An 8,528-nucleotide genomic window follows, 5' to 3' on the forward strand; every position below is an offset into this window, starting at 1 on the left:
CACTGACATAAGCCCCATGCCTCTCGTGGAGGCGGAGTTATGATGTTGGTAGGGCACTTACGTCAGCAGGAGCAAGGTTGTAGTGTGTACAGTGTCAGAATTAGGTCAATGTAAGCTGCCTTACATTGACCTAAGTCTGTAGTGTAGACCAAGCCATAATGAGACTAGCAATCAAACTGCAAGAATTGCAACAGGACTTTTCCCCACTCACCTCTCTGTAAATCCCTATTCCTGTCACTCTCCTGAGGGGCCCAAGTAACTTCCTAGGCACACTGCCCTGAACCAGGATCATCTTCAGGGTCAAAAACTTCTCTGACATCATCATAACTATCCCCAGGGACATCTCCAGGCAAGGCAGGGCCCTCTGAAACAGAGACAGGAATTAATGGTAATGAGAAGAGAACTTCCACTGAATAGAGAAATAAATTATACACCAGGTAGGAAGGGCCCTGAGGTACTGACACTCTCACAATGATAAGAGATCAAAAGTTCCCTTCTCCCCTGCAAGCTCCGTGTCAGAGGAATTTTATACAGATCACATTTATGTGACACATTTTAAGAACTTGATGTGTCTGTAAATTGGTGGACGGAACCTAAAGCAGAAACCCAGATGGGGGTGTGGGAGATCTGGAAAGAGGTGGCTGGGGATAGGGTCTATGTCAGAGGAAGATTTCTTCACTGTAATTTGTTGTTATACTAATTATATATCAATTAGTAATTAGTAACAGATAAATGATACTTTAATTTCTTCTGTTTATCACCCACTTCCTAAATTTTCAATTATGGTTAAAATCTTGTTTTGTTCCATTTCCCTGAAGTTGTCTGGCCCATAAACCACCCTCAATCTGCAGTCTCTGGAAGCTACACCACTAGTTCAGGACAAGATATGGGTCTGAGTGTGAAATCTGTACATCCCTTCACCTACCACAGTGCATGTGAAACTCATGTCTAGATCAGTGGACTCAGCATAGGCAGGAATGGTGGAGAGGGACCGTTACCACAGATCAGAGGGCTGTGCTCAGAGATTTTCCCCTAATACTGTGAGCAACGTTAGTGCATATGAAAGTGAGGACCAGGCATCAGTGACTAGAATTGGGCAGCACGGGCAGGGGGAGAACAAGCTTCTTCTAGAGTCACACTGGTTGGCTAATGTGCCTCTATTCTGACCTGTGTCACCACATGCTTTGCTACTTCTTGGTCCTCTCAGTTCATCTCTGGGCTAAACCAGTGCACACAGCCATGCTTTATGGGAGAAGAGTTTGTCAAACAACTGCTTGCGGAAGGCTTGATCCTGTGAAGTGCTGAGCACTCTGAGCTCCCAATGATCGCAGCAGGACTGAAGATGCTCAGCACTTTACAAGAGCAAACCCATAAAGCACAATTTTTGTCTCTACAAAGACAATATTATTAGCTTTTTCCTGGACTAACATTGCTCCCAGAAGGCAGTTTCACTCCTCACCTTGGTCGTCTGGAGTCTGGGGGGTCATCATTCAATGCAGGCTCCTCCGCGTTATCATAATCCAACTGAGACCCCCCAGGGGAAGCTCCCTCTGAAACAGGAAACACAACACTCAGCTCCCTCTGAACACACCCAGTTCCTGAGCAGGTTTCTAGTTCCCCATTAAGTGCCTGTTGCATTGGAGCCCAGGCTATTTATCCTGGCATTTGTAGGGGAAGTCACAGGGTGATCGAGGAGAAAAGGGAAAGTCATGGACATTCTGTAAACTAGGAGTGGTGTCACTGTGACAGATTCCCCCCAGAGTGGCACCTGGAACTGAGGTACCACTGAGCCTCTGACTCACCTGCCTGGGCTCCATCTCATGCTGTGTTATTGTGACAAGCTGCAGACCCACACCCAGTCCTACACTTCTACCAGCAATCACACAGGTAGGGACACACCCAGTTGCAGTTACATGCAGGCTCTCTGACCAGTCACTGTATGAACCCGCTGTGACGGTACCTCCCATAAGGCTTTATGGAAATAAGCTTAGAATGTCTTTTATGCTACATATGCCATGTAACATATCTACGTAAAGGTTATGATCTACTGAATCTATTAATCCTATTTGTATGCATGTATCATTTTTGTATTCGAAGTTATGAATGTTATGAATGTTGGCTGTGTATTGGCTTGATTTTTAAATAACCTTAGTAGGGCATTTGGTCAGTTCCTGGAGAAAGGAAGGTTGAAGTTAAGTACCTAATCAAGAAGCACTTAAAAGACAATGGATCTTGGAATGCTCCAATCCACATAAGAAGACTACTTGAGGACATTCGAGGTAGCATGTAAACAATGGATGCTATCTGTAAAAACTGTGAGTCATGCGTGAACATGTGACTTGCCCAGGTGACTCCTAAACTCCATCTTGGAGCTGGATTTTGCATGGGGGTGAGGAGGGGGTCTCCACCCACAAGAGAAAGTCTATTTAAACCCTGGGGAGATCCCTCCATTTTGTCTTCCACTGGCTAAAGTTGGAGCCATCATGAACGCTCTAGCTACCACCTAAGCTGGAACAAGAGCTGTACCAGGGAAAGAATTGTGCCCAGGCCTGGAAGGGGTCCAGTCTGAGAAAAAAATTACTAAAGTATCTCTGAGGGTGAGATTATCTGCATTCAGTTTGATTAGACATAGATTTGTGCATTTTATTTTATTTTACTTGGTCTTGCGACTTAACTTTGTTTTCTGTCCTTGTTAAGCTGACTTGACCACTTAATATCCTACTTTCTGTTATGGTAATAAAATCACTTTGTAACTTATTTAAAGTTAACTCAGAGTAGAATGGTTAGTTGAATGAACTGGAGGGAAGTCAAACAACTGGGCATAATCGCTCTATCAGGTTATAGAGGGTGAACATTATGGTTTCGTCCGTGCATAACGGCGTATACACAAGAGTATAAACGAGATTATTGTGGGTTAGACCCGATTGGGGAGTTGGCATCTGGGTGCTTAAAGACAAACCACTTCTTGGGAAGCTTTTCGAGGGTAAAACCGGCCTACTTTTGGCAAGTAATCAAGACCCCGGGTCTTTGTTAAGAGTAACAGAGTGTCTGGGCTATCAGCAGAGCCAGGATGCTGGAGTCCCGGGCTGGGCAGAAAAGCAGCAGGGTAGAAGTAGGTTGGTGAACATCGGGTTGGGCAAGCTCCCAAGAGCGAGTTCTGTGATCCCAACCATCACATCAACATATAAAGGAGAACTACAGGCAAAACAACTGCCGCAGCTTCCAGTCTAGCGAGCCGCAGAGCTGTACTGTCCGCTTGTCAAAACCCCAACCAGTTAGCTATTATTATCCATTTTTCTCCCTCTCATGTGCAGAAGGAAAGTGCAGACAGCCTTTCTCTCTAGAGCTAAGATTTCCAAGCACTTCATCCAACTCACTCATTTAATAAATGAAAAAACAAGGTTATCGTGACTCAAAAGATAGATTTTAAGTGTGATTAGAACATGAGTAACAAGCGCATATCAAATCAAGACTTAATTAGCAATAGCCACTGAAATACCAGAATTATGCTGTAAACATAATCTAAGACGTGAGTAGGCAAGGTCTATGCATGGGTGCCGAAAGGCGTGCACCATGCAAGCTGCGATTTCCAGGTGTGCACCAGTCACTGGCGCCGCATCCGTGGCTTCGCAGTCCAGCGGGGAGAGCTCTGAATTTAATTTATATTTAATTATAAGCTTACTTAAAACAATTAAAAACCTGTAATTTACTTTTACATACAATAAAGTTTTAGTTATATATCATCAGAACCTTGCATAGAAAGAGTACCTTCTATAAAATGTTAAAATGTATTAGGGCACATCGAAACTAAATTAGAGTGAATAAATGAACGACTCCTACGACACTGGCCTGTCTGAAAGTAGGTTGCCGACCCCTTACTGAAGGACTAGGACTTGACACTGTAACAAGTCTCTCATCCTTGGACTGAGATACAACAGGCTAACGATTCTCAAGGTAAAAGCTTGCACGTGCTTCCGCTAGGAATCTCCGGTTTTCGCATAACAGGGCTAGAGAATCTTTAGCCTGGGTCCACTCTTCGCTCCAGTTCAAGCCTTTTGTTCCTTTGAGGAGGTCTTCTGTCGTCGGGTCGAGTAATAAGTAACCATGGATGATCAGTCCATATCAATTATGTCACGTGTCATTTATGTCCACTAAAGATTCTAGCAAAATGGCAGAGATCCATATGTTTTTTAATCTTGGTTCCCATGGGCGCAGATTGTGCAAGAAATACTGTACGCACCAGAAATCGGAGTCCGAGTGTCCCATGTGGGCTTAGTCACAGTGCCCTTGACATAGTCTTGCTGAGAGGTCACAGTGACCATTAATTACAGTTGTCCTGGAAGCAGTGTCTGCCCAGCAAGCGTTTAAGCTATTCCCGCCTTTGGCTTTGTTGAGTGGAAGCCATTGGGCACTTCGGGTCTTCGTTCACTGTAGTGCCTGAAAGGCTGGCTGTATTCGGCAAGTGCTCAGAGTAAGCCCAATCAGATCACATAGTCAATATTTAGACTCAGATACAAAAATTATACGTGCAGTACAATGGATAATCATATCCAGTGCAAATCATAACTTTTCCAAGTGACAGCGGCTTACATGACCCTCGTCTTTGTGACATAATTCATGCATGAATTATGGCAATAATCATCATTATAATAATATATGATCGAAGACATGTGAGGGAGGACAGGTGCAGCAGGCAAACCTTTTACTTTCCTAATAAGTTTTTCAGCGCCATCTCCACTGAATCCAATATGCAAGTGTAAAGCCCTTCCATGGGATCTGGGATCCTTTGTTGGGGCTGGAGCTAACACTAGACATCACTGGACCATAGCTGCTGCACCCGAACTGACTTTTTGGTGGATCCACCGCATCTCAGCAAAGTTGTTGCAGAGTGACACTAAACTTGGAGAGAGTGGTAGATACGCTGGAGGTAGGGATAGGATACGAGGACCTGACAAATTCGGAGGACTGGCCAAAATGAAGATCTGCTGAGTGTCAACAAGAACAATGTGCAGAGGTCTGTGCCACTTAGGAGGAAGAATTTTATTGCACTGCTACAACTAGGGACTAAACTGGCTAGGATGTCAACGTTCTAACCAGAAAAGGGGACCTAGGGGTGGTTACAGTGCGACGGAAGCTGGATAATGAGTCCAACAGTTGTGCCTTCGTGCCAGAAGGCTAATAAGCGTGTTGGCCTGTAATATTAGTAGGGGCATATTCCGACCGCAGATCGAGGAACGAGTTTCCGCTTACTAGTTTGACATGGGTGAGGCCTCATCTGGATACTTGTGGTCCAGGTTTTTGGGCCCCAGCTACAAGAAGATGTGGAACAAATTGGGAGAAGGGTCCACCGGCTAGGGCAGACAAAATATGAAAGGGGCGTGGAGCACAATGAAGCATGAGAGTGTGATGACGAGGGGAACTGTGAGTTGGTTGTCTGCAGAAAACAGAAGAATGAGGGGATTTTAGTAGCTGCTTTCAACCTACCTGAAAGGCAGTTCCACAAGAGATGACTTTAGACTGTTGACTCAGTGTAACAGAGACAGTAGACAACGAGTAATGGTCTCAAGTGTCAATGGAGGTTGAAAGGTTGGGATATTAGGAAACCTTTGACGACTCGGACAGTGGGTGAAGCACTGGAATGGGTTACCTAGGATTGTGGAATTCCTCTGCCTTAGAGTTTTTAAGGTCAGGCTTGAACAAAGCTCTGCTGGGATGATTTTAGTTGGGAAGTGGTCCGCTTGAGCAGGAGAGTTGGACTAGGATGAATTCCGAGGTCCCTTCGACAACCAGATATTCTAATGATTCTATGATTCTAACTGAACTATATAAACTGGTGTAAAGTCTCCTAATTTATATTGGCTAGACATTCAATAACATCGTAATTCCCTGTGTGCCAGTACTACTAATGAATTCCTTCTTGGAGTCAAGTGGTAAGCTCCCAGAGGGGGGGTTCTTTGTGATCCCTCACTATCACACCAACAATAGAGAGACTACAGCCAAAACAACTGCCAGCTTCCCAGTCTAGGACCCCAGAGGTGTACCATCCTGCCCTGGTCAAAACCCAACCAGTATGAATTTATTATCCAGTTTGCCTCCCCTCAATGTGCAGAGGAAATTGCAACAGCCCTTTTCTCCTTGAGCTAAGATTTTCAAGCACTTCATTCCAATTCACTCATTTAGATGCAAGAAAACCAAGTTTACTAACTAGAAAAGATAGATTTTAAGTGATTATATGTCATAACAAACAGAGATCAAATCAGATTACTAGCAAATAAACAAAAATGCAAATTAAGCTTAACATACTAGAACAGGGGTAGGCAACCTATGGCACGTGTGCTGAAGGCGGCACGCTAGCTGATTTTCAGAGGCACTCACACTGCCCAGATCCTGGCCACCCGGTCTAGGGGGCTCTGCATTTTAATTTAATTTAAATGAAGCTTCTTAAACATTTTAAAAACCTTATTTACTTTAATACAACAAGAGTTTAGTTATATATTATAGATTTATAGAAAGAGACCTAAAAATGTTAAAATGTATTACTGGCACAAGAAAGCTTAAATTAGAGTGAATAAATGAAGACTCGCTACACCACTTCTGAAAGGTTGCAAACTACGAACCACCAAGACCCCTGTACTAGAAGATAGGATTTGACTTAACAATCTCTCATCCTGACTGATGATACAAGCAGGCTAGCAGATTCTCACGGCAGGTAAAAGCTGCACTTGCTTTCCAGCTAGGAATCTCCAGGTTTTCATACACAGGCAAGAGATCCCTTTAGCCTGGGTCCAGCTCTTCCTCCAGTTCAGCCTTTTGTTCCTTTAGGAGTCTTCTTGTGTCGGGAGTGAAGAACCATGGATGATGTCACTTCTTGCCTGATATAGATTTTAGCAAATGGCAGCAGCCATATGTTTTAATAATCTTGGTTCCCAGGCCAGTTTGTGGAAAAATACTGACATCCCAAAATGGAGTCCAGTGTCATGTGGGACTTATTCACATGCCTTGCATATCTTTGCTGAGTCACAGTGACCATTCCTTATACAGGCTGTCTGGAGCGTTCTCAGGAAACGTTTAAGCTATTTCCGCAGCCTGTTGTCTTTGTTGATGAGCCATTGGCACTGTCTGTCTTTTCACTGTAGTACCTGAAAGGCTGGCTGTAAGCGTGTTCCAGAGTAAGCCCAATACAGATCCATAGTCAATATTTATAACTTCAGATACAAAAATGATACGATGCATACAAATAGGATAATCAGTATTCAGCAAATCATAACTTTTCCAATGACACCTTACATTACCTCTTGTACAAAATTCATCCTAATTATGCCATAATCATATTATAATAATATCACTAAGAAGCAATATGGGGTACAGTGTTGTAACAGCAACCTTTACTTCTCATAAATAATTTGGGGCCCATCCGCCACTTGAATCCAATAGAAATGTTGTTGAGCCCTTCCATGGGATCCGGATCTAGTTGGTGCTGAGCTTAACACTGGACACATGACAGTCCTGAGCTGCTGCACCAGAACTGACCTTTGTGCATCCTAACTGAACTATATAAACATGATGTAAAGTCTCCTAAGTTTATATGGGCTAGATTGTGATTTGGGCCCTTGTGTTCATGCCATTGGAAGCAGGTGAGTAAGACCATGGGCACAGATTAGGGTTTTGTTTTATGCTCAGTGCCCAGATGTAAAATTCAGATTCTTCTTATTGCATGCAAATATTCCTGGGCCCCATTTCCTTGCAGGTCCTTCTGCAGGGGAGGGTACCAATGAACTGCACACAGGAATATTCTCAGGGCCAGAATTTGATCACATATTTCCGTCACAGGGTTCATCAGAAATATTTGAAAGTCTGATTAAATCCGATCCCACCAGAAGGGTATACAATCAGTGCTGGCCATGAAATCAAGTGAAGGGAAATGACGGCCTTTACAGAAAGTGCATGGAAATTAAGTTCTCCACCCAGACTTGAGTCTTTGTCTATGTTTGCCACCTTACCTCATTACCTCGTTGTGATCCAGAATTGTTTCCCGCCTCACTGTCCCGTATAATACTGCAGTTTCGTCACTGAATCCTCTCCATAGGAGACTGGAGAGACAGCAGGTGAGATGTTGTCACAGTGAGAGCAACTAAACTGACTGCTGACTGATGCACCCAGGTCCGAGAGCAGGATTTAAGGCATCCATATATTCCAGGCATAGCCAAACCATGGCTCTTCTACAGTTAAAGTGCAGCTCCTGAAGAAACTACGGTCTAATACAAGTTGTTGCTAAAATTAATATTAACACCAATTTTTTAAAAAAGCTATACTAATTGTGAATGAATTTCAAGTTTTGGTTTTTGCTCTTACTGAGTGAACCCGATAGAGTGAGAGTGAGATTGATAGAAAGAGAAGCTCTCACTCGTATGTGCATTATATCAGGAAATTGCATCATTCTATATTCAAAAGTTGTGCTGTGTTGGACCTCAGGTGCTCGTGATCTCCCTGCATTCCACAGAATACAGGCTGTGTTTACTGTTCATATG

The 8,528-nt window shown here is 43.6% G+C and overlaps 1 long non-coding RNA gene across 1 annotated transcript; it reads right to left on the reverse strand.

Moving 5' to 3' along the window:
- Positions 1-216: 216 nt before the first annotated feature.
- On the reverse strand, positions 217-8,047 carry LOC116829039 (uncharacterized). Its single transcript, XR_012655078.1, has 3 exons — positions 8,009-8,047; positions 1,460-1,550; positions 217-364 (listed from the first exon to the last, which is right to left on the reverse strand). It is a non-coding gene; the product is annotated as an uncharacterized LOC116829039 (long non-coding RNA).
- Positions 8,048-8,528: the final 481 nt, after the last annotated feature.

The sequence above is a fragment of the Chelonoidis abingdonii genome, chromosome 1 (genome assembly GCF_003597395.2).
Source record: "Chelonoidis abingdonii isolate Lonesome George chromosome 1, CheloAbing_2.0, whole genome shotgun sequence".
NCBI classification, from domain to species: Eukaryota; Metazoa; Chordata; order Testudines; family Testudinidae; genus Chelonoidis; species Chelonoidis abingdonii.